Here is a 25,719-nt window from a genome sequence, read left to right on the forward strand (position 1 = left end):
GAAAAATTTAAGAATTTACAACCTCACGCCTTTAAAACAATAGAGTAGTGATAACTTGCACGTTACAGAGCAGAAATAGAGACCCCGAAATGAGAGCGTCGTAAGACGTAAGAGTTGCGTTAAGGCTGTCATTACTCCTTTCCTAATTTTTTGTACGACCCTGACAGTAATGAAAAGTAGATAACGCTTTTACTCTTTCTCTTCCTTCGGCTAAACAGACCCGCATATTTAAATCTTGGCGACAGGAAAAAAGTACGCAAGCTTCATTGTCTTCGAGGCGCCAAACGAGTTAAGCATCGTTCTCGTGTGCGCAGACGTTCCAGGAACACAAAAATAAAGTGCCCTTCCCGGACAAGCGTGCGCGCTACGCAAAAAAACACCCTTGCCCACGCCGAGTTTCTTTTGTCTGAGGCCAGCGAGGGCTGCGGCTGCTACGCACGAGTAGGCATGTCAGTGGCATCGCCCGCTACTGTAATTGCAACTGGTCATATAAAAGTGAGCGCTATGCGTCTCTGCCGCTGGCCAGCCCGCTTTCCTTCGCTGGGTGCACACACGTGTTTCGCCGGAGTACTCCAAAGTGTCTGACAGCTCGCTGAGCTGCCACACCGGTGCCTGTCATCATGGAGGAGGGCATCGTGATGCACACCATACGCCAGCTTATGGCTATCAGGGATCCGCGCACGAAGGATTGGAAGCTCCTGCACAATACCAGCTTCATCGTTGTCCTGTTGGGAGGTTACCTGTACATGGCCAAAGTGTGGGGTCCGAAGTTCATGAAGCACCGGAAACCATACGAGCTTAAAGGTATAATTCGAATCTACAACCTGTTCCAGGTGTTATCAAACATCTACTTCTTGTACAGAATCATCTACTACTCCTTCTGGGCGGCCGGTTACAGTCTATTCTGCCAGGGCCTGACGTACAAAGCCGACGAAAACTCTCGGCACCTCCTGAATGCCTACTACTGGTACTTCCTCGTCCGTGTCGCCGACTTTATGGACACGCTGTTCTTCGTGCTTACCAAGAAATTCTCCCACATATCGGTGCTTCACGTGACCCATCACACCATAGTCGTGTTCAACGGGTGGATGTTTCTGCAGTTCGGCCCCGACGGACAGGCCGTGTTCGGTGTGTGCCTAAACGCCTTCGTGCACATCATCATGTACGTCTACTACTTTCTCGCTTCCCTCGGCCCCTCCATCCAGAAATATCTGTGGTGGAAGAGGTACCTGACCAGGATACAGATCATCCAGTTCTTCATAATGATCGCTCACGCCTCTATACCAATTTTCGTTGACTGCGGTTATCCGGTCGTGTTGCTCTGCATCGGAATCCCACAAGTAATCCTCATTCTGGGCCTCTTCTTGAACTTTTACGTTCAAGCGTACCTTAGCCGCTCGTCAGGCGGACCTCCCAGTACGTCGGCTCCTCAGCTACGTAGCGAAAACGGACACAGTCACCACGCCAATGGTAACAACGTGGAGGCGAAGAAAGAATTGTAGAAAATAACTCACGCGTCGCGAGCCCTTTTTCCTGTCTTCGCTTGTGCAATTTTTCAGACCGAAAGTTCAAACGGGACCTGTAAGCGTTCAGGTGATGTGGAGCAAACTCCGTCTTGTTCTTGTGTTTTGTTTGTGCAGACTTATGCGTACGACGACCTAGTGCCCTATGAACTGAGCAGCACGTGAGCGTTGCGCCTGCGCAAAACCTTTAACAGAGCCTGTTTTCTATCACTCCAGTCAAACTGTGCGTACAAACTTTACCAACAATCACCGTATAGGAGTTACATTAGACGTTATCCGTGATATGTGAAGAAGCTGCATGTTAGTGTAAATAAGCTCGTCTTTAGCGATGTACAGCATATACAGCTGCCATATGCACTTTTTCGCACTGTAATGTCAAGCTCGTCACTGAGAATGTCCGCGTTCTCGATGCGTTTTGTCTATTTACCAACACAAGCCCTGATGCCAAGCGCTTTAATACATCCTGCGAATGCTCGACTGTGGTGAGCCCAAGAACAACAACAACAACAACAAAAAAGAGAGACCGACAACATAGTTCTTGTCGCTATAGCGCATTCAGAGAAGTTTTGCTAACGTCATAACTCCTAAATAACATTGAAGAGGAGACATTCCTGCCAGCCTTTTACATTCTTAATATTGAAAGTTTAACCTGCTGGCACAATTTTTGTCATGCGGCAACTTACGTCAAGATTCTATCAATCTTTCTTCCGAAATCATACGAAGAGGTAGGACATGACAGTACACGCGTTTACAGAAACAATGCGTTTTACACTATGCGTGTTGTGGCATATGAACGCCGACATTCACACCTAATTGTACATAACCTTCTTGTGTCGACACTGTTGATAATATTTCTGTCCACTGTATTTTATAGCTTGACTTTGTTCACAACGTCTGCACTGTTACTTGAAGATATGCTCGTTGCTATACCTTCGTTAGGGAGAGAACGAAGGAAGCAGATTGTGCATGGAACCTGCCTTTCTTTTTTAAAGATACAAACAGTTCGGTCGCAGCGTTTGTCTCGCAGAACACGTGTGATATGTAAATAAACTGTACATTGGCGAGTGACATCGCTCTTTATCGGACAAAAAGCGCCCATGCTTGCCATTACTGTGTTACATTAGGTATTCAACATGGTACATAAGCACCCATCGGGCCAATCGTGCGCACCGTAGCAGAAACTACAGAGAGATTTTGGGCTCACCAATAGGCTGAATTTGCCTTTCATTTTCTAAGGGTGCATTGGCGAATGTGTTTAGTTCATCTAGGATGGTTGATTAAAACTTCTAAAATTCCAAGTTGACCATTTGTTACTGACAAATAAAATTCAACATGCATGCCAGAAAACAACATATCATAAGAGTGGCGGCGAAGTTATGGGAAAATTCCGGCGCCATCCCTTCATGACGAAACAGGTTGTGGCGGCGTGTGGCTGAGCGTGGTGGAGGATACTAAGCTGTGTGTTTGAACCAGAGAGAGCAAGGGAATTACACTTCATTTGCAAATGAAAAACAATAGGTATGGAAACCTTTAGAGAACTTTCATGTAAAAGAAACCCAAATAACTTCAGATGCTGCAATATACTTGATGCCACAGAGACAGCAACGACGCCGCGGCTTGGGCGTGAAATTCAAGAAGGTAAGTTTGACACTCGTTACTATGCACAATATGAAGTGCTATTAAGTGTAGAATGAGAGAGAGAGAGAGAGAGAGAGAGAGAGAGAGAGAGAGAGAGAGAGAGAGAGAGAGAGAGAGAGAGAGAGAGAGAGAGAGAGAGAGAGAGAGAGAGAGGCTACAACGTGAGATGGGGGTGTCATTGTGCGAGAGAAAACAAAAATGGGGAAGTAAGCACCACACAAGTGGCAGTCATGTTGCAAAACCCAGAGGTTTTCAGTTGTATATTAGAGCCCTATAATCAATTTAAAGAAATGCAAAGACAAGCATCAAAAATTCTCAAAAGATACTGTGGCCTGATTAAAAAGAAATGGAAGCAGAAACTGTTTTATGAAGTCAATTTACACAAAAACAACCATCCCTAATGCGATCTAGACAGTCACCATTGAACGTTATTGTCAGGTTAGTGTCTTGCGCAAGCGGTACGGTAACTAATCAGGCCTCTTGCATGTGGCGTGGTTTCGCATCCTGCTAAGGCACTGGCGGTTCTGACTAGCCAGTGCTCGGGCAGCTAGCGAATCGCGATTTTCTCATTTACGCGCGGACAGCATCGGTGAACTCGGCCTACGTAAGTAACCGACACTAAGTCTAAAGCCTCAACAAGGCTGCGTGATTATTAGGACATGCTAAGAACAATGTGATGGCGTGGCGCCGTATAATGTCTCCAAGAGCCGATGAGACATGTTGCAGCGCGATGAGACAACATATCAGCGCTGTCCGTGTTCCGTGTTGTTTCTTGTCCCTGTCCATATTTAGCCTTGCTCTGTGAGTATATTCAAGAGGCGAGACATCTTATATTCTTCTTCTTAAGACGAAAGTTATCGGCCCACGCACTGCAAAGGGCACAACACAAATACATCTGCGTCATCATCATCATCAGCTTGTGTATACTGGCGCACATGCGAGAAGTTTTCGTTTCACATATATGAAGATCTTTTCTCTCAATTCACGTGCGGTTGCAGTTTTTTCCAAAGTAGATTCTAAATTTTGTGAGAGAACCGCAAGTTCCCACAGCAAGTTTCCGTCAAGGTAAGAACGTTTTTATTTATTTATTTTATTTATTTACATTACCCTAAGGGCCCTCACACGAGGGTATTACATAGGGGGGGGGGGTGCACAAACATGAAATATACACAAGAAATAAAACTACATCAAATAAACATCCACACAAGGAACATAAAATAAATAGATATGAACAAGGGGTATATGCACTTAGTCATGAAAACACAAGAACATTTTACATAATATGTTAATATGCATATAACCATAAGTAATATCTAATCTGCTACCACTAACCGTTTTCTTGCAACAAAGTCTGGAAAGATGGTAAGTTAACTTCGGTAGCTATGCGTGATGGTAGGTTATTCCATTCTATTATTGTCCGAGGAATAAATGATTTTGTGTAGAGCGATGAGCGGCACATTATGCGTTTTACTTTGTTAGCGTGGTCACGGCGCGGGAAAACTGCAGGGGGTGGTGAAAAGAAGTCATCGTGAAGCGTGTAATTGTGATAAAGTTTATGAAATAAGGTTAGGCGAGCAAACTGGCGTCGACGTGATAGTGATTCAAACTCGGCACGTTGTTTTAACGATGTGACGCTGGTGAAGCGTGAATAATCGGAAAAGATGAAGCGAACAGCACCGTTTTGCAGAGATTCAATGTTGTTGATTATGTATGCTTGATCGGGATCCCATATGGCAGAAGCATATTCAATTTTTGGGCGGATCAGCGGGATATAAGCAAGTTTCTTTAAGTTTGAAGGTGCGTGCTTGAGGTTACGCTTAAGAAGACCGAGTGCTCGGTTAGCTGATGCTAAGACGGTGTTAATATGGTAAGGCCAAGTTAAGTCAGACTGAAGATGAAGGCCAAGATACCTGTAAGTTGGCGCAAGTTCTACTTTAGCATTATTGAGAAAGTAGGTGGTAGGAAGTCGAGTGGAATGGTTGGTAAATGACATTAGCTTGGTTTTAGACGTATTTAAAGACATTAACCACGAGGAGCACCAAGCGGTCACCGCATTAAGATCAGTTTGTAAGGCAAGTCGGTCCGCGTCATTACTAATATTACGATATATAACACGATCAACTGCGAATAATCGAATTCGAGATGAGACACATTTGGGTAGATCATTATTAAATATTAAGAAAAGTAGGGGACCGAGGACGCGCTGTCCTGGGGGACTCCAGATGTTAAAGGAACAGAAGAGTTACAGCCATTAGCACAGGTAAATTGTTATCTGTTGGAGAGAAAATCTTTAATCCATGCAAGAACGTTTGGGTGAATATTTAAGTGTGTTAATTTGATTAGAAGCCTGTGATGAGGAACGCGATCAAAAGCTTTAGAGAAGTCAAGAAACACTGCGTCAACTTGGAATCCTTCGTTAAATGCAGAAAATATATCGTTAGTAAATCCGGCGAGCTGAGTGTCGCATGAATAACCTCTGCGGAAACCGTGCTGGTACTTGAAGATGATATCATGGTCTTCTAGGTAGTTGAGGACTTGTGTGTGTATGACGTGCTCGAGAAGTTTACATATGTTGCTAGTTAATGAGATAGGACGATAGTTAAGTGGGACAGAGCGATCACCTGATTTAAATATTGGTATTGCTTTAGCTATTCGCCTGTCATGAGGAATAATGCCAGATGATAATGATTGTGAAAACAGGGCTGATAACACTTGAAAAATGTTTAAAGAAGCGTTTTTAAGTACCTTGTTATTGAAACCAAAGTGATCAGAGCTAGCAGTAGTTTTGAGGTTATTCAACAGGGCAAGAATACCAGAATCACTGATGACAATTTCTGGCATGGAAATGTTAGGCAATGGCTCTAATATAGGCGAAGAAGTTATATCTTCATTGGTGAATACTGATGAAAATGCATCGTTCAGAAGCTGCGAACACTCAGTTTCAGTGACTGGTTGTCCGTCAGCATTAATTAGTACTATATCAGGATAGGAACTCGGATTGATAATGTGCCAGAATCTATGAGAATTATTGGTTAACATAGTAGACAGGTCGTGAGTGAAGAAATTACGACGGGTTGTTCTAAGCAGGGACTGATACCCCTTATCACAATTTTTGTACTTGTTCCATGATGACAGGAGACGTGTGGTCATTGCTTGGCGGTACAAACGTTTTTTCTTATGATTAGGACGACGAAGACCACGTGTGAACCAAGGTGAATTTTTATGATGTCGGATGGTTATGATTGGCACATACTTATCAACAAGGTGAGACAAGGTGGTTTTGAATGACAGCCAGTTTAGTTCGATTGAGTGTGATGAATACTGAGCCAGGAAGTTCTCAGAGAAGGTGTGTAGTTCCGAGTTAATCATCTCAAAATTTACGCTAGAGATTGACGTAGCGAGCCACTATTATGCAGATACAGCTTTTTTTCTCTTTGATCGGTTGCTTGTGGTCATTTTTGTTCACCTTTAAGTCCGTGCTTGGGCCCCACTCGCCTCAGGCTTCATCAGTGGCATACGGTGGAGTCTGTGTACGATCAGCCTCGACTCAATGTTTCCCTAAGTATCTTGATGCTCTTCATTTGCTTCTACTGTCAATCTGGACGCATTGCTTAATACTTGCAGTTTACAGAATCCTGGTTTAAGAAACACCATTTCGACGCGAACGTCCTCTGCATAGCTTGTTTTTAATAAACGGTGTTGCCGCTTTCGATTGACCACTCGCGAACGAAGTGTGCCCGGCTTCGCCCAAACTTTTCCCTATCTGAAGCGTAAGATTACTTGGTCTTGAAAGCCATAGCCGAAATTAGTAGAACACGAGCTGCATATCCCAAGGGCTTATCCTTACCATCGCGATGGCGCTGTTCTTCACAGCGCCGTGCAATAAAGAGATGCAGCTGGAGTCTTTACAGGAATCGGTAACTTTACAAGATAAAGTAGAGATGGAAAAAATTATAAACTGCGATAAGGATAGTACGTAAGACCTGACTCTCTCAAGCGGGCTAGCTGACTATTTCTCACAATACCGTTTCGCAGTGGGTGTTACTAGACATAATCAATAATCAAACATAATCGTTCCGTGTTGGTAATGCAACGGTGGTGATCTTTACAGGAAAGCAGGGTTTATGCCACGAAGCCTTGGTGTCCGTCAACACGATATGAGAAAGTTATGCCAAGGGACGCCTTAGTGTCATGATCATCATCATCATGAGCCTGGTTACGCCCACTGCAGGGCAAAGACCTCTCCCATACTTCTCCAATTACCCCGGTCTTGTACTAATTGTGGCCATGTTGTCCCTGCAAACTTCTTAATGTCATCCGCCCACCTAACTTTCTGCCGCCCCCTGCTACGCTTTCCTTACCTTAGAATCCAGTCCGTAACCCTTAAATGACCATCGGTTATCTTCCCTCCTCATTACATGTCCTGCCCATGCCCCCCCCCCCCCCCCATTTCTTTTTCTTGATTTCAACTAAGAAGTCAATAACTCGCGTTTGTCAGTCACTACCTGTCCTACCTGTCCTACCTGTCCTACGTAGATGTATTCCCTTACCACTTTCAGTGCCTCGTTACCTATCGTAAACTGCTGTTCTCTTCCGAGACTGTTAAAGATTACTTTAGTTTTCTGCAGATTAATTTTTAGACCCACCCTTCTGCTTTGCCTCTCAAGGTCAGTGAGCATGCATTGCAATTGGTCCCCTGAGTTGCTAAGCAAAGCAATATCATCAGGGAATCGCAAGTTACTAAGGTATTCTCCATTAACTCTTATCCCCAATTCTTCCCAATCCAGGTCTCTGAATACCTCCTGTAAACATGCTGTGAATAGCATTGGAGAGATCGTATCTCTCTGCCTGACGTCTTTATTTATCGGGATTTTGTTGCTTTCTTTATGAAGGACTACGGTGGCTGTGGAGCCGCTATAGATATCTTTCAATATTTTTACATATGGCTTGTCTACACCCATATTCCGTAGTGCCTCCATGACTGCTGAGGTTCCGACCGAATCAAACGCTTTTTCGTAATCAATGAAAGCTATATATAAGGGTTGGTTATATTCCGCACATTTCTCTATCACCTGATTGATAGTGTGAATATGGTCTATTGTTGAGTAGCCTTTACGGAATCCTGCCTGGTCCTTTGGTTCACAGAAGTCTAAGGTGTTCCTGATTCTATTTGCGATTACCTTAGCAAATACTTTGTAGGCAACGGACAGTAAGCTGATTGGTTTATAATTTTTCAAGTCTTTGGCGTCCCCTTTCTTATGGATTAGGATTATGTTAGCGTTCTTCCAAGATTCCGGTACACTCGAGGTCATGAGGCATTGTGTATATAGGGTGGCCAGTCTTTCTAGAACAATGTTCCCACCATCCTTCAACAAATCTGGTGTTACCTGATTCTCCCCAGCTTCCTTCCCCCTTTGCATAGCTATCAAGGCGTTCTTTACTTCTACCCGCGTTACTTGTGGGATTTCAAATTCCTCTAGAGTATTCTCTCTCACATTATCGTCGTGGGTGCTACTGGTACTGTATAAATCTCTATAGAACTCCTCAGCCATTTGAACTACCTCATCCATATTAGTAATGATATTGCCGGCTTTGTCTCTTAACGCATGCATCTGATTATTGCCTATTCATAGTGTCTTCTTTGCTACTTTTAGGCTTCCTCCGTTCCTGAGAGCATGTTCAATTCTATCCACATGATAGTTCATTATGTCAGCTGTGTTATGCTAGTGCAACTGTACAGTGTATAACACTAATGTAAACATGGCTATATAAAGCGAGAAGAATGAAATGGGAAAGGTCCCAAGAGGGTTAACCAATAAAGAAATATCCTGTCGCATGTTCAACTGTGGAGCTGTCCTATAGGACGGCTCACTTATGTGGCAGTTCTCTCGTCATCAACGTGTTTATGTCTTGCAGGACTATGTACAATTAACGGTTGCCAGCCTATTTTATTCCATTCCTGGTAACTCGCTAATCCCTGTCACCATAAACTTCTTTTCCCATCTCTTGTCACCCACTTAGCCAGTCTAATAGACCCCTCACTGAATTCTCTAATCATCACGTGACCTGATAAATACAATCTAACTTCCTTAATATCAGCGAGGAAGTCAGCTACCCACGTATCTTTTTCACTCCCTGCTCCTGCCTCCTTTTCTCTCAACCGTACGTCTATCATGCTTTATTGCATTGTTTGTCATGCGATGCCATCCTAAGTTCCTTTGGTATCCGCTAAGTTCCGGTCCTATAAGTTAGGGACGCGCAGATTATATAATGCGTGTCTCAGGTAACGTTAGCCAAGCTGTTAAAACGTGAAAAAAAGATAAAAAAAAACATGGCGCAGGATACAATCATATGAACTACGGTGTTCGGTTGTCAGAGTTCTGACGACCGAACACCTTATATATCCTAAATGGGCATCTTTCACCGTCGTTTCAAAATATTTTTTTTAGTTGAACTGTTTGGCCAGCGTTAGCTCGGACAACTTATATATTTATTTTCAAAGCTATTAGTAAGTTGCCGTTTGCGAGTTAAGAACTGTTGAAAGGTTACCGTTTGTGAGCCTGCTGTGTGCGCCCCAACTAATTTCCGTTCGTCTACGGAGAGTTCCTTTCACAATTAATGTCCCCTAGTCACTACATGGCCTAAATAAACGCACTTCGAAGTTTCAACAGGGTTTACTTTATCGTTCCTGCAACTCATTTGAAAACAAGTTAGTTGCCCAATGCCTTCCTTGGTTTCACTGTCCTTTGGCTTCATGTGATTGTTACTATATAACAAAAATCAGGTCTCTCAGTTATCCTTCTTCTCGTTCACAGGAAAGCGTATTCAGCTACGGACAGTGACGCGTTAATGGGACCATGCGATAGGACCTCATATTTCAAAATTACATTAGCGAGTAAATACAAGGGTCATGTCGGGTCATATCGGTCCGACGTGAGGCGTCCACTAGCCTTTGTTCCCTGTGCTATTTACTTGGAAGCCATGTACTTCCCCGAGGACACGCGAGAAGAATGGGGTAGAGGAGCGTTTCCACACAAGCAATTTGCTGATTGCATTGGATAGCCGCCGAGAGCCGCATATGCAGAACAAAATTGCGTTTCCACTGTACACAGTTCCACGAAAGCTGGACGAGACAGATGTAAGTTTCGCAAATTTTCTCCACGGTGTCGCGGAGCGAGCTTCCAGCGACGTTGCATTAACCAGACTCAGTCACAATGAATATGCGAATGCGCGGCCGCAGCGCATGCAGAGGTCAATAACAAGATAATTTGCATGAGCACAATCGCGACTCCGAGGACGGCGTCCGTTGCGCGGTTAAAATGGTGATCCTTTGCAGTGTGAAAGCCTTTGTTTTTGGTCCGTGGCTTGCAACTCGAAAACAGCGTTTCGTCATGCGCTTTCTTTATCATTCTTTCCGAGCTTTGTCGTGCATGATGAGCGTAATTATTGCAGTTTTGCAAACATGATCATGCAAATATAAGCAAAATTAGAACAGACTTCCTCAATGTGCACAAACAAACTGCGGTTTCGCAAGAAAGGACTGATAACGACGTTAGTTATTGGCGGAAACGAATCTAGCGCGAGGCTAGGAACTAAGAATTGAGGCAAGGTGCGCGCATTAATTTCAGTCTTCATCCATGCTTCGCGCAAATCTTCACGTAATGCCGAAGAAATGTCGCACAATCTTTATATTTTGTTTGTATACATGATAAATCCCATGAGGCATGTACTTGACCTCTTTGCATGCCTTGCGCGAGGTATTTGTTTTTGTCTTTATAGGTGTGTCCATTGAAAATCCCGTGCATTGCAGTCAAAGAAATCAGGAAGAGCAACTGTACGCTGCTAAGCAAGGTGAACAATGCTAATCTAGCGCGATATAACTTAAAGCTATTGGAAGCTTTTCTGATCCAATTCTGCAATCAGACCTTCGCGATTGGTCAAAAACTTTTTGGACCTCCCCCCCTTCACCTGTCTGTCACGCGACGTCGCAAAAACCGTGATAGCTCCCCATCTACACGCTGACTATACGCACTGATTATGCAAGATTGGACCGAACAAAAAAAGTTATTTCTGTTTCGACGCCTTTTTGCCATTAGCCCTCGGCTATTGGTCAAAAGTTTTCGGTCTGCGCTCACTTCAGCTGCCTTTCAGGCGACGTCACAAAATCGCAAGAACTCACCGCGTCAAAGTAACGCGTACACGTTAAAGGTGCATTAATTTGCCGAACAAAACTGAATTTTTTTTCTGAATAGCCGCAGGCTGCCCCTTTCAGAGAATAAAGGATGCCTGCCATCGATCGCTCAGGCACTGGCTACTTGCACCTGCCAGAGAGCAGAGCTTTATTTGCGTACAATAAACCTTTTTGCGTGGCCGTGTAACGTTTTCGAGCACTTTCGGCATGTTAACGACCTCGCTCTGCCCACTTTTCTTTGCTGAGGATCCGTTTTAGCGGCATTCTTTACCTTCCGTTGGATGCCGCCACGATTTTTGACCACCCACCACTAGATAAGTAAGGGAACGCGGACCAATATCGACACCGGCACCACCCTTTTCATCCGGTTATCGATTTTCAGTGCCCTGGTTCGGCTCCATCGAATCCCTCTCCATTAGAGCGTGCTTCTCGCCTCTTGTCAGACAATTAGATAAGACAAGCCGCTCAGTGTAGGCAATGTTATTCGTTTTTAATGTAAGCAGAAGTGACCTCCTATAAACGAGGAGAGCGTTTGATTGGTCTGTTCAGACAACCCTGAGGGTCGCCGCCCGATGCTGGCGTCGGCGCTTACGCAAATTTGACGTCAGGAGATAGAAATAAAAAAAATATTGGAATAGCTTTACTTTATAGTAAAACTAAATACAGTCAACGTGCGATTCTGTGAGTTCATTAGCGGCGCGTCTCGTGGCTTGCATTGCAGGCAAGTACTATTGTGGACAAATAAAATTGATCAGGAAAGCTTCAAATGAGAATGCCAGTGCAAGAACACGGTGCTTGAGCAAGGCAAAATATGACAGTGCTTGATTACAACTTTCTATTTCTGTTCTTTTTCCACTTCCCCGGTACACAATAGCCAAACAAAACTTCCTCTCGTTGTCCCGAATGCATACCTAAAGCGAGAAAGGACACACGTCTGGAAGCGAGTAACAATACCATGTCCGTTTGTGTTTTATTTAGCGCTCGGAGATGCACCTGGGTGCATCAGCTAGCTCGAACGTTTAATTTACCTCTGATGTAACTCGTTGTTCTTCTATGCATCCTCTCTTTCTATATATCTATGCTTGATAAAACGTTCGACGCGCGCTACACAGTAACGAGTGCGACAAATTCTACTTTTTGTAAAATCATTTAATTAATTTAAATATTTCTCGTGCGTTACGTTGGAATTATTTTCTGTTATTTTTTTAATTTCCCTTTTCACAATACTACAATTTCTGCATACAGTGTTTACCTTTCTCTTATGGACGATATGTGTTTAGTGATTGAATTATGCATAAACTACAGTCCCGACTTATGCGTTAGGCCTAGGTAATGTATAGACACCTGCGAGAACCAGAATTTCTTTATATTCTTAGTATGAGAACAAAATCCTTTGCTTTACCATGCAATACAAATAACAGAAGTTGCTCTTAACGTCTTTGAAAGAACGCGTAACTTAAGGTGTTTTTTTTATCAATGAAAAGACCCAAATAAGTAGCCTTTTCTTTCTTCTTTTGTATCAATCCAATTCTTCGAACATATTGCTTCTTGCTCCTCCGCGTTTCCCCTCCCTTTTCATATCTTTTATTACACAGGTATTTATGTGCTTTAAGTGTTATCGGATCCTGTCAGATAATTTTTCTTCTCTAATATGTCATGCCTACTATATTCCGGTTCGACTCCTTGTTGTACCCAACTAGTTGCTTTCCTGTTGCTTTCTTAACTTGTACAAACAGCAAACTTCCCGACCACTCTCTTTAATGAGGTATCGCCGACCCCTGCCGTTTTCTGTCTTTTCGAAGAATCCGCAAGGGGAAGAACCCCAAGTTACAAAACTAATCCTTCTTAACAAAAAGAAAAAAAAAGAAAAAAAAGGAAGCCTCCCCTCTCTCCCCACCCTTCTTTGCCACAAACTACACTTTCTACGAAAACTCACACGCTACCCTACGGTCCCTGACCCCCGCTTTCGGAGAGAGAAGCTTATTTCAATCCTTTCAAGAAAGGTTGTTGTTCTTTTTGACAAAGGGAAGGGCTCTTGTCGAAACGCGCCCCATCTATTCTTTATTTTTCGTATTCCGTACGAGTTCCGCACGGAAAATTCCGTACAAGCATCCATGTTTCGTCCAAGTATCCAAGCATCCAAGTGCTGCTTCGAGCGCCTTGGATTCATTAGAACAGTGATGTCAAATAATATCGTTCATAAAAGCAGAGTTACGGAAAAAGGGAAAAAAAGAGAAAGAGAGAGGAGTGGGGAGGACAAAGATCACGTTTTTTAAACATGGTATAGTACAACAGGGTGATGACGTCATATATACCACTATCGCGATAGTGATAGATTATATACATGCTGACTGAAAGAACAAAAACGCTTGGTTGTTAGGTGGCGCTGTGGTCTATGTCCTTCTCTTCGTTCGGTCGTTCAGTGCTGTTTTTTTTTCTGCTCGTTAACATTTCAATTCATTCATATTTATTTGCTTTGTGCAGGGAAAAAATACACATAATATGCTCAGAGTCGTGGCTAATGGCTAGTAGGATAAAGCACGTATTTCGGAGGAACAAGCGCAAACATACAAACAAGAGAAGTTAGCACAAAACGCATGTCTTGAGATAGTCGTTGTGGTATAAACTTTGTAAAGAGGCTTAAGGTGCCGCAGAAAGGCTGGATAACGTTTTCATAAGAGGACCTATTTCCGTCAAAGGTCCTAGATCCTCCTATCGAAATGTTGGCCAGCCTTTCTGAGGCCACAGCGTGCTACTACATCTGTGAGCCCCCTTGATCTCGAAATAGTCGTTCTAATTCATAATTGCATTTTGGGCCGGTATCTTAGAGTTAGCTGAACCGAAGTCTCGGGAAAAGTGCAGAAGCCAAGAGTTGCCCCCAAACAACTAAGTGTATTCATCAAAAAAGTTGGGTCAGGAAAACTGAGAGTTCCAGCTGGACGAAATTCGACATTGTTTCGACGTACACGACCGTGAATATTTGTGAAGTTGACAACCGGATAGCAAGAAATTGCACTGGTTCCTGGTATTTAACGGTCACATTATTTCATTCTTCGTGCGACTGTTTCTTTCTGCTTGGAGGCTTTGGGGTGGGGCAGACAACGTTTGCAGACGACGTCTGCAGGTGCTGCAAAGAATTGTGCGCGTCTAGCCCAATGATGCTTCATCGTTGTTGGATGACTTGTTTTAAAGAAAAAGAGCAATAATCTTGACCATCATTGGTGGAAACAGAAACGACCTTTTTAAGTACGCAGCTGTAGTCAAAGATGCTTCTTTGTAAGGTATTCAGTTCCTTACTTCCGGTAAGGAATTCAATTCAATTTTTATTTTACAAAGTTTCCTGGATGAACGCATAGTCGAAGGCTAGTTGCACTGGTAGCAGTAGTAGGAGCAGTAGTAGCAAAGACTAGTAGGAACCCTAGCAGTCAGATAAATACCAGTACTCACTATATGCAATACTGTTAGAACATGTCGCAAGCAAATATTTCACACGAATGCTCCTGTTATTTACAATTACATAACCGGTCGAGCGACCAAACGCTACAAAATTTCACGTATACCCCATTTTAGTTCGCTCATAAATTCACTATTACCAAGTAAAGATATGTACTAAAATATCAAAGCTTCAAGCTATCATCAATTAGGACGGGTAACAGTAGGACAATCATCGCTCTTCCTCTTGTGGTCGGTCGGGTATGCAGTTTATCAGGCTTATCATTATACTGCCTTAAGCGGACTGCATACAAGCAGTCCGCTGAAGTATAAAAACAGCCAAGCAGGAAGATTTCAGTCATCGCTAGACGATTATCGCGCCACCTTAAAAAGAAAGAGAAATAAATAAGCGCAATTTGATTTAGCAGTACGTAAAGTGGGCTTTGTCAGAACATTTTACGGGGTATACAGCTACGTATTCACGCTATATACATTTCAAAACTGGTGATCGTCTAAGAATACTTACTAAGTGGACGAGTCTTGAGCCATTACGAGCGGCAGTTTCGTGATTACAATATGTGTTTTGAAGCAAATTTTTGGGGAACAGTTAATTAGTGCACCTTGTTTACGTAAGACAGTTGTTGATCATTATGACATGTTTCCTGACGCCCTCTGTGGCTGCTAATGTTTTTCAAGAAGTGCTGTTTACCTATACTGCTTTCTCTAAAAATTACTCGTTGTCTAACATCTGACATAGCGTACGCTGACACCGGCATAGAAAGGTAATTTTTTTTTCACGAACAGTCGATAAACAACTTCTCGCTAAGGGCTGGCTGTTTGCCAGAATTGGAATTCGCTCTCTAACTCCTCTAAACAAGTGTCGCTATCTTTATATTGAAAGCAACAAAAAATAATCCTCACCTATGGTTGTCGTCATGCTCTCTCGTTTCCGATGTTAAAAGTGCCCCTTTCCTGCCTTTATTGGGGCTTAGCTCGGGATGGTGAAGGAGCATTCCATCACACACTGAGTTGAAGAGGTGCCAAGTGCAACGTATACAGCCATCGCGGCCGTGGCTGTTTGTTCGTAGTGAGAACTCAATCGCTCCCCCCGGAGGCCCCCAAAAAAAATAGCCACTAGCTTTCTGTTTCGCCGGGAAGCGCACGTTCATTAACATTCAGCTCATTAATCGCCCCATACGCCTCGGCGACGCACGTTTCTCTCTGAAGAGCCGATAAATTCATTTCCGAGAGGTAATGAAGCATGGACTGACGTCAAAGCATACCACTCCGTCCGCTGTTTTTGCCAACGACTGAAAGGCGAATGAACTTGTTTGTAAACGTTGTTTTAGGCGCGTATTAATTCATCCATTTGTCTTCCACGGCAAAATCTGTAAGATCAAGCGGTAATTACCGATATTTGGCTCGCTGGCTATCTAGACTCGGCCTTTGTCTTTCTCGACACTGATGTAAAGTTACATTTAGTTACAATTAAGTTACAATAGTGATAATTACAGACGGACGGATGGACAGACGGACGGACGGACGGACGGACGGACCGACAGACAGACAGACAGACAGACAGACAGACAGACAGACAGACAGACAGACAGACAGACAGACAGACAGACAGACAGGTGAGGCAGCACTGGGTGAAATAGGAAATGGACCTAATTGCTTTTGTGCTTTTTAGAATATACCACTTTTGAATAGAAGGCATCCAGCAATTTTAAGGTCAACTGCATTTCATCGGCATTCGTGAAATGGCGTTAATCACGTCGAGTTACAGTGCCCAAACATGAATCTGGCGTCAGTGGTTAATATACCACATGTGCTTCTCAGAATTCTTGCTCGTGTGTTTGACTTTGAATTGTTTAATGAAACGACATACTATTAGCACAAACTAGAAAAGAATATGCATAAACGCATCGCGATACACGCGTCAGCGAGTAAGTTTGCCTTTCAAGCGTAGCAAAAAAGAAAATGTTTCCACTGTATCACGCAACAACGTATCCTTGATCCACTGCGCTTTTTAGATACTGCGGGGACTTTGCTTTTCTGGGCATCTGAATTACGGTCGTGATGTTGGCGTACTTCTGCTGCACTCGTGAAGCTTCTCCATCGCAGGTGCATTTTGTGATTCGGAGGCAGATTGTATACCATCTTGTTCGCTTGCTATAAAATTTGCCAGTCACGAAGCACTCTCTTGCGTAAGAATTGCTACGTGAGCACCGGCACAGAAACGCAAGGAAAGTTTCTTACATTTTGTGTCGGCAGAAATGTTATTACAAGGCAGGTTGTTTGCGCCCCACTAAATTAAGATAAATTCTGGAGTTTTACGAGCCGAAACCACATCCTGATTATGAGGCATGCCGCAGTGGGGGACTGCGGATTAATTCTGACCACCAGGGGTTCTTTAACGTGGACCTACATTTAAGTACACGAGCATTGTTGCATTTTGCCCCCGTCTAAATTCGGTCGCCACGGCCAGGTTTGAACCCGCCACCTCGACCTCAACAGCGCAAGACCATAGCAATTAGGCTACCATGGTGGGTGTATGACGCCTGCTAGAAAGGCCCTGTAAATACTCCCTCCGAGAAAGCAGGAAGCTTAGCGGTTGAATGTTACGATATCGAGATGGGAGGGGGGAGAGGGAACAGCTCTGTCCCAACGTCTATCGTCATGCAACCATGTTAGTCCAAGAGGCTTACCGCACAGCCCTTTCTTTAAAGAAGGAAGTGTAGTTTAAGTGACTAAGTGGTCAGTGTTCGCGTCACCTTCGGAAAATATTAATACCAAGAAAGAGGTTAAGGGAGAAAAAAAAAAGAAGCGAGGAAGTGAGGCGAGTCATTAGCAGTGCCCGGCCCTTACCACTGTACACGGTAGCAAAGCGGTCGCGCGTCTGTTTTGCTTTTCTACTTTTCTTTCCTCTCTCAGAGACATTAGTATGCTTTCGGTTAAAAAGCCGGGAATGTTGGGAATGTCGAGAAACTCGTGGCATGAGTTCACTCGAGAAATGTGTGCCGCAAGCAACAGCTAGCGTAGGTAGCTGTTTGTCGTGAGTGGTAATACTGGTAATTTGTAACAAACAAACAAACAAACAAACAAACAAACAAACAAACAAACAAACAAACAAACAAACAAACAAACAAACAAGCAAGCAAGCAAACAAACAAACAAACAAACAAACAAACAAACAAACAAACAAACAAACAAACCAAAAGCTATGCAAAAATATGTAGGACACTTTGCTAAAAGTGATACGCTTGGGCAACACACTGTTGAAATTGAATTCTTGGGTTTTACGTGCCAGAACCACGATTTGATTATGAGGCACACCGTAGTGGTGGGACACCGGATTAATTTTGACCGCTAGGAGATATTTAACGTCTCATTTATATGTTTAGCGCAGAGAGGTCTCAGTCAAAGTTTTTTTTTTCTGCGCATGCTCACAATATGAATATATAAATGTCTCGCCTTTTTTCGCGTGACTACGGATTGAAGTTTTCTTTTCATCGGTTTTTCATCGGTTTTTCGCGGTATCGGCAAAGACTACTTTCAATACAGATGACCGTAGTTAACGCCATGGGATTTCGGCGCATTCAATTGCCGAGAACCAACTCGAAACACTTCACCACCATGATCCACTTCGCGGAAGTGATGTTTCAGAAAGCAGATAAAATGACATCTTTGAGATTGCGACGGCAGTGGCGCACCGGCAACCATGACGTCAGCATGTCACCTCCTTCCGGACATCAGCCACTTCCTTGCCAGCCTTCCACACGTGGCGTATATAGCAGCCTCACATCAACGTTATCATCGTTCCTCGTCGCCACGTGCTCGTGATCCAAGTTTCTCGACCTGCCTTAGCTATAGCTGCGTTTTGCCTGAGTATTTTGCACAGTACTGTGGAACTCTCGCGAAGCCCCCCGGCGCTTGGCACGTGCCGTTCTGCTTACTTCCACACTGCATTGCTGGACAAAACAACAAGGTACAAATACGTGCCCTCCATCCATCGGTCCTTGCACCTGTGCGCTCGTGGATCGTCTACACGTGCGGTGGCAGTGCGGAACGACGTGAGCCATCACACGGAGAACTGGAAGACACGACCCCTGATGGAAACGGGGAGCAACCAAGGCTCGAATAATGTTATTCAGGCATTTAATGAGCGTGGCGCGATCGCACGTAATCTTGTGCAGCTCACCTAAAAGAACGCGCGACTCGTTCAGAGAGACTGGAATTTGTTCGGTCCGGAAGGGGGATCACACAGCACAGTGAAAATAGGCGCTGCGGATGTGCCACGCAAGCGTAAACGCACCGAGAATGGTCGTGGTAGGAGCAAATTAAAATTCATGCCCCGTACTGAGTTTCGACGTCCCCTGACCCCAAACGGCGTCCGCCTCGATAGTAGCAGGGACAAATAATGTACGTCTGCTTCCGAAAACAAGAAGAAAAGATAAGAAAAAGAAAATAACCCTGTTGCATGAAAGCAGCAACACTAATTTTAGGACAAACATAGCACTTACGTCTATGCTCACAAGTCTGGCTGCAATGTTATGATGCGGGAGGATCTGGTTATTAAAATACTGCCATACGTGACAGTTGATTGCTGAATGCAAGATCACGCGGCCCATGTCTGGGATAGCTCTATGCGTTCTACTAGAAGGCCACCTTCATGCTGAATATACATCCCTTATTAGATAACCGAAGCCAAGCAGCAGAGCTTCGGCCAATCCTCTTCACCAAACCTTCACCAAGTTCTGACCGGTCCCCATCGTATGCGAAAGAGGTGAGCTGCCCACCTTCGCCGAGCCAAATAGCAGGTGTTTCTTTAAACTATAAAATAAGTTTTCTCAAATTGCTTGTTGCAAATGGCAGAATTATATTCCTTGAACTAGACTGCTCGAAGAAACGGACATTACTTGCATAATAAATGAAAACGCATGGTTGACTAATTACCACTTTCTCTCGAATTAAGTTTTTAAACCTATTACATTACGGCACATATTGCAGTTTACGAATTGTAGCCGGTGCGTTTGCAAGGCACATCCACGTGGAACAAGTTTTGAGGATGGCGCCGGTTACCAGAACGCGGAACGAAGGCCGGGCATTCACCTGGATCCTCCAGTGTTATATAGCGCCAGGAGCATGCGCGCCATTGCGAACACTTTCGAGCTTCGTATAGGTGCATGTTTTCAACGCTCCACACAAACGCACGTTCACCTCGGCGTGTAGACGCCCTGCCCCTTGTTACATTTTCATTTGTATGCAGATTTTGCTGTTCCTACTGCTTGCCGCGTAAACGCAGCAGCTTGCATAAGCAAGTTGATGCACGGCGCGCGCTTCGTGAAAACCCGTGGTAAACGGATATTGCTTTCCGTGTCGAATATTTCGCGACTGAAAAACAACTTTGTTTCAAACGCACGCACGCACATCTCTAGGACTCTGGCGTAGCGCTGACACTATTTGCGACAATGAACTCTGTATACGTTGTCCTGGCTGGATAAACTTACATAGACCTCGACGGTATAGGTGCGTCGACACGTAAAAACCTATGAAAGCTTCGCATGCTTTTCCAACTGCCTCGTTTGCTGCGCCTAAATATCAGACTCACAGAGGGCACGTGCTCGTCGAGTGCAGAAACAGCTTGAGTTGCGTTCTTCGCGAAGTTCTTTGCAGAGCGTGGTTGTTCTTAAGCATGAAATGCTTCTGTTTCTCGTTGTCGACGACCTTCAAGTGACCGTGAGCCAAAAGCCAGAGCCGTTATCGGGGCACTCAGACGAGAACATTAGGGCAAGTTGCGAGAACCAAAGGAGATCGTCCGGGCCACCAGGCAAAACTTAAGAGAAAGCTTTAGCTCGGCTGCTCCTATCTAAATACACGTAAAAGGAGAATTCGTCTTTCTCGGCCACCACAGTACCAAATTAGGCATGATTTATTGCATTTTAAAGAGAAACTTAAAATCTAGTAGCTGTTGGTCTCAAATTTTTGCTTTGGGTCGTCAATTTTTTATTAAAAATTGGCAAATATCGAAAGATTTCAGAAAACGAAATTATTGAGTTTGCAACTCTGTAACTCGGCAACGAAAAATGATATCACAATTATGGGGATTGCATATAATAGCACATCTAAAGCGGACAAAATTGATGTTACAAATGAATCTAAAAAAATTCAGTAATATGTAAAGACAGCTTTTGCAGAATCCATGCACACAACGTAACAAATTCATGTAAGATTTAACGTGACATAAAGAATTTGTCCGCTTTGAATGATCTAATGGAGGCCGTTAACAGAAGCGCTACATGTATTATCGATGCAGAGCTATTAATTTATAAACCTTGTGCGTCTACTTTCTCAAACTTTCGAATTTTTGAAAATTCTTTTCACAATATTCACGCCCTAAATATAAATTCCGCTTCCAACAGTCACTAGAATTAAGCTTTCTCTCTCAAATGCAACAAATTTACTTAAAGTTGGTCCAGGGGTTATCTGAGAACAGCGTTCTCGCGTTTTACATAGGCTGCGTCGGAGTTGGGCCCGAGCTAAAGCTTCCTCTTAAGAAAATGCGGTCTCTTGCCCCCGACCATTTGCACAGGACCGCATTACATATGCTAGTTATTGCTCAAACAAGTTACTAAAAATATTGCTTCCGAGTTCTTCTTAATGTTTGTTCACAATGTCACTCAAGCTGTAACTTCTAGTACGCTCGAGTTTTATTTGCCATTTCCACCAGCGACGTTCAAAATGCAGATACAGGGTCCCATGCACTTCATTGTCGTCTTTTGGCGCTGAGCGCTCTTTTGAACGGCAGTGGTCCGTGAGTTCCGCGGCGCAGGTTTCGCGTCGCCTCGAGAGAGGGCGCCACGCTGCGTGGTGCCTCCTTAAGACGCTTCTACCCGCCGCGGGGGCTTAGCGGTTATGGCGTTGCGCTGCTAAGCGCAAAGTCCCGGAATCAAATCCCGGCCGCGGTGACCGCATTTTGATGGAGGCGAATTGCAAAAATTGGCACTGCATGGCTTAGCTCGGCTATGCCAGGATACACGTAGCGAAAGCTAAGGCATAGCATGGTTAGCCTTGGTTAATCTTGATTGCAAGTCCAGGTTAGTCTGGTAGTCTAGCTATGTTGCGGCGTTTAGCCAGTCGTTCGGCACGTTGCTCGTCTGTTTCCTGGGCGATTCGTTTCCTCTTCATCTCGTTCCAATGTCGATTCTAGGCCTCCTCCTGCTTATCAGAATTGTCGCCATCCATACTGCCGTCTCAACTGTGGTTGCGGCGCACGTGGGCTCTCCTTTTCAATCCTCCGGCATGTTATCAGGCATGCGACGCAGCTGGCGAAGCGAGCGGAGGCGAGCGCAACGACGAGGAACGCGGTGTGACGTCATATCAAACGGCGGCGGAGGAAAGACGCGGCGCTGCGCAGCGGCGGAACACCTGTGGCTCGGTGCTACTAGTGGCGCATGCGTAGTAGTGACTAGGGAGCGAGAGAGAGGGAAATGTCCGCGGCGAGGCGCACGTTGTCACGTCATGTGCCTCCTCGGAGCACCGCCACGGCGAAATCACAAGTTCGCGGCCAGTAAAAAAACGCCCGTGTCCAGAGTATTGGGGGCACGTTAAAGATCCCCTGATGGCCAAGATTAATGCGGAGTCCCCCACCATGGCGTGCCTCATAATCAAATCCTGGTTTTGGAACGTAAAACCCCAGAATTCAATTCATTATTATTCTAGCTGGGCAGAGCGCTCTGTCACCCTGCGTCTTTCCCTGCCTATCATGCGGCCTTCAGCCGGTTTTTTTTTCGTTTAGCTGAGCAGCGTCCATATGGACTAGCGCACATTATGACGTGGTGCGGTGTGGTGCCGTGTGGTGTGGTGTGGTGTGGTGTGCCGCTGTGAACTTGCCCTACACACATTTTAAGATTATGGCTAGTATCATCCCCAACAAATCTGTTTTGCCGATAGCCATTTCATGGTTACATCTACGCTTAATTACGAGAGAGTCAGCAGTTTTTTTATAGCAGCAACGAAGTGCTTGAAATTGGGTTTACCTTTTGTTCGTTCACCCATTCCGTTAGGCTGACGACGACCACTGTCGTCATCGGTGTTATTTTGTAAATGTCAGGCTGCCTACCTCATCTTGAGCTTCACCATCGCATTGGGCGAAGGAAATGAAAACTTTGTTTACAGTCGGCATTACTGGGATTCCAAGTCAGTGCAGCATTGTGCACTTGGGAGGGGGACGACCTAACCGCAGCGCTATCGCGCAACAGTGCAAGGTTTCGCACTCCACACAAACTCTAAGAACCATGACGTCATCGGACGTATTTTGGTGGTCACAGCTAGCAGTATCCTAGGGGACGGGGATGTCGATGCATGCATCGCGTAGAATTTGTTGTTTACAAAATTGTGATGTGCTGGCGAGCATTTCCTCGTCGTCACGCTCTTGAAAACAGCGTCGACGCCTCACATGAGAGGCGCACATGACAATGACGATGCTGGACCTCTAACATAGCACATACCCGCAATGGAGGGTGCGCTAACAATGAAAAGGCTGGTGGAAAAGAACGTCGAAAACGTCGACGGATTCGCTGTCAGTGATGGCGTTGCAAGTGCTATGCCACCTATAATTATTGACGTAGTAACTCACATGATATACAGCCCCGAAGTACCCGATATATCATGTCTACAAATTTAAAGGAAAACAAAAAGTATTTTGCTTAGATTTCGTGGGCGCTTCTGCATCATTGGCTTTTTAACATCAATTGTAGAAGTGTTGGTTTTCAAATCAAATCAAATCAAATGCGGATAGCTCCCAGCCGCCACCTTCAAAAAGGCTCATAGAGCCTGAAAAGCGAGACGCCTTTAACACGGCATCTGCCTAATCACCGGGACCTAAACATTGTTTTACACAAAAACTGAATCTCAAATATGATTCAAGGTAACTTTACATTTTAAGGCCATCCTAAATGTCACGCTGCCAATACGGCGGGCATGCATGTAGGGGATTGAACGTTCTCCTACTGAAAGACAAAACAAATTATGGCTGTTTTACTAAACTTCTCGCAACTACTACACAACCAGAAAGCAACCTCACAATGTCAAACAAAAGAAAGAATAATGAACATAGGCCACGATGATTGGGTCGATAAAATATTTTCTAATAATAAGTTAGAACGCCAGGTAAAAAGACATATTAATGTAACACTTTGTCCAAACAGCTCCAAAAATAAGGCTTCATAAAGCTGCACCTAACTATATAACCTGGTCTGCTTAGACACGGAGAGTCTGATACTGTTTAAGCAGGTGCACCTATTCAGACTCGCTGAATACACGCAAATCACAACAAATATATTAGTTAACTAAGCGCCAGTTTATTTGATATCACAGTACGCATAATATTATTTAAATATTTTATATTTCATATTGTTGAATTCATTTCTTAAAATAATGCAATGTTCTTCGACTGCAAGCTTCATTTCCCCCTCTCCCCCTTTTACATCGACACAGTTGCCATATACCCATTGACATCTTGGTCATTCCGTCAAAGTCGGTAAGCACAATTACGCGAGGAACAAGCAAGCAAGCAAGCAAGCAAGCAAGCAAGCAAGCAAGCAAGCAAGCAAGCAAGCAAGCGAAAACAAGGGGGCAGTTTGAACTGTTTTACAAATGGCGCTGTCGCTGTAAACGACTTCAGAGCGGAATGAATTGCCGAAGCCTGCTGTCTTTTATTTTATTTAACATAATGTAGAAGAGAAGACAGAAAAACGGCGCCATTGCGTCATCGCTATATTGACATGGCGCATCATGCCTAACAGGAATGTAGCTTGGAAAGTGGGGATAGCGTAAATGGCGGAAGTGACACTCCTGGTTGGTAGTATAGGTGAATTCACTACAGCAATTCCGCTGTCAGCTATAAAGTAAGCGCACCTAAGAGCGGAAGTAAAGCTTCTTTAGCTAAGGGCATGGTGTCTTCAGCTGAGAGAGCAGCTAAGTCTTCAACCACGTCTATTGGTATCCTATTTTGTGCTCAGCCAGCTTCTGTTTTATCGTTGTCACACCAACATTTACAGCTTTAACTAAATTCGCTTCTACGTCAGTGCGTAGTGTGACGGAACAATTCGCCAATTTCGTTGGGTAACGTGCGACTTGCTAGGCCCGCGTGTTGTTTCACGGCGGCTGGTCATTGACCTGAAGACTGCTGTTACGCGTGCGAAACCGGCCCATGCCCGCCAACCTTGACTCCGAGACTGCGTGGTGCTGACCGTTTATACGTACCCGATGCTCCGCTTTTTTATTTTACAAACTGAAACACAGAAGGTGGGTGACAGGAGGGAAGATTGAAGGCAACCTCGGGAAGGAGACTGGCCGATAACGTGACCCCAAGAGGTGCAGCGTGCTGGAAGACAATTTCATTTGATCAGCACTCTCTTTTTGGTTCGGAATTTGGCGAGAGCCAATTGGCAGCAAAACATGGAGCAAGATTACCGTACAACCGGCCGGCTCATCCCTCCGCGACTTCCCTTGCCCGGAGATAGTAATCGCGTTTTTCTTCGTGTGGTATATCAGCTCGGTGCCGGCACCAGTATCCCTTCATCCGCCACCGCCAAGCAGACTATGGTCGGCGTGCGGATTGTCGTGCGTCATTTTTTGTCCGAGAAGCAAAAAACAATGCGAGCTTATAAGAAACCAAAAAAAAGACCAAGGTTACGTCGGCACACGCACACAACTCTGGGAAGCACGGCTAGACAAGGAGGGGGGAGTCGGCGACGGGCCACTTTCGCTCTCTCTATATTGCCCTTTGTCCGAGACGAAAGTTTTTTTCTTTCCCCTTCCGCCAGCAACTGCTGCAATTTTGCTGCTGACATCAGCGACCACGTGCTTACGCAGGTGAGTTCCCTTCCCTTTTTTTGAGCTTTTATTTTTTGTGCGTCGCGTCCTCTGGTT

General features: G+C 44.5%; 1 protein-coding gene and 1 pseudogene across 1 annotated transcript in view; one reads left to right on the forward strand and one right to left on the reverse strand.

The window, feature by feature from the left end:
• The window catches only part of LOC142577798 (very long chain fatty acid elongase 7-like), a 64,031-nt gene extending 53,689 nt beyond the window's left edge, over positions 1 to 10,342 (reverse strand). The window contains exon 1 of the mRNA XM_075687246.1: positions 10,134 to 10,342. The gene's annotated coding sequence lies outside the window, so the exon portion shown is untranslated. The remainder of the gene's footprint in view (positions 1 to 10,133) is intronic.
• LOC142579317 (very long chain fatty acid elongase 4 pseudogene) lies at positions 429 to 2,875 on the forward strand (annotated as a pseudogene).
• Positions 10,343 to 25,719: the final 15,377 nt, after the last annotated feature.

This window comes from Dermacentor variabilis, chromosome 4 (assembly GCF_050947875.1).
Source record: "Dermacentor variabilis isolate Ectoservices chromosome 4, ASM5094787v1, whole genome shotgun sequence".
In the NCBI taxonomy this organism is placed as follows: domain Eukaryota; kingdom Metazoa; phylum Arthropoda; class Arachnida; order Ixodida; family Ixodidae; genus Dermacentor; species Dermacentor variabilis.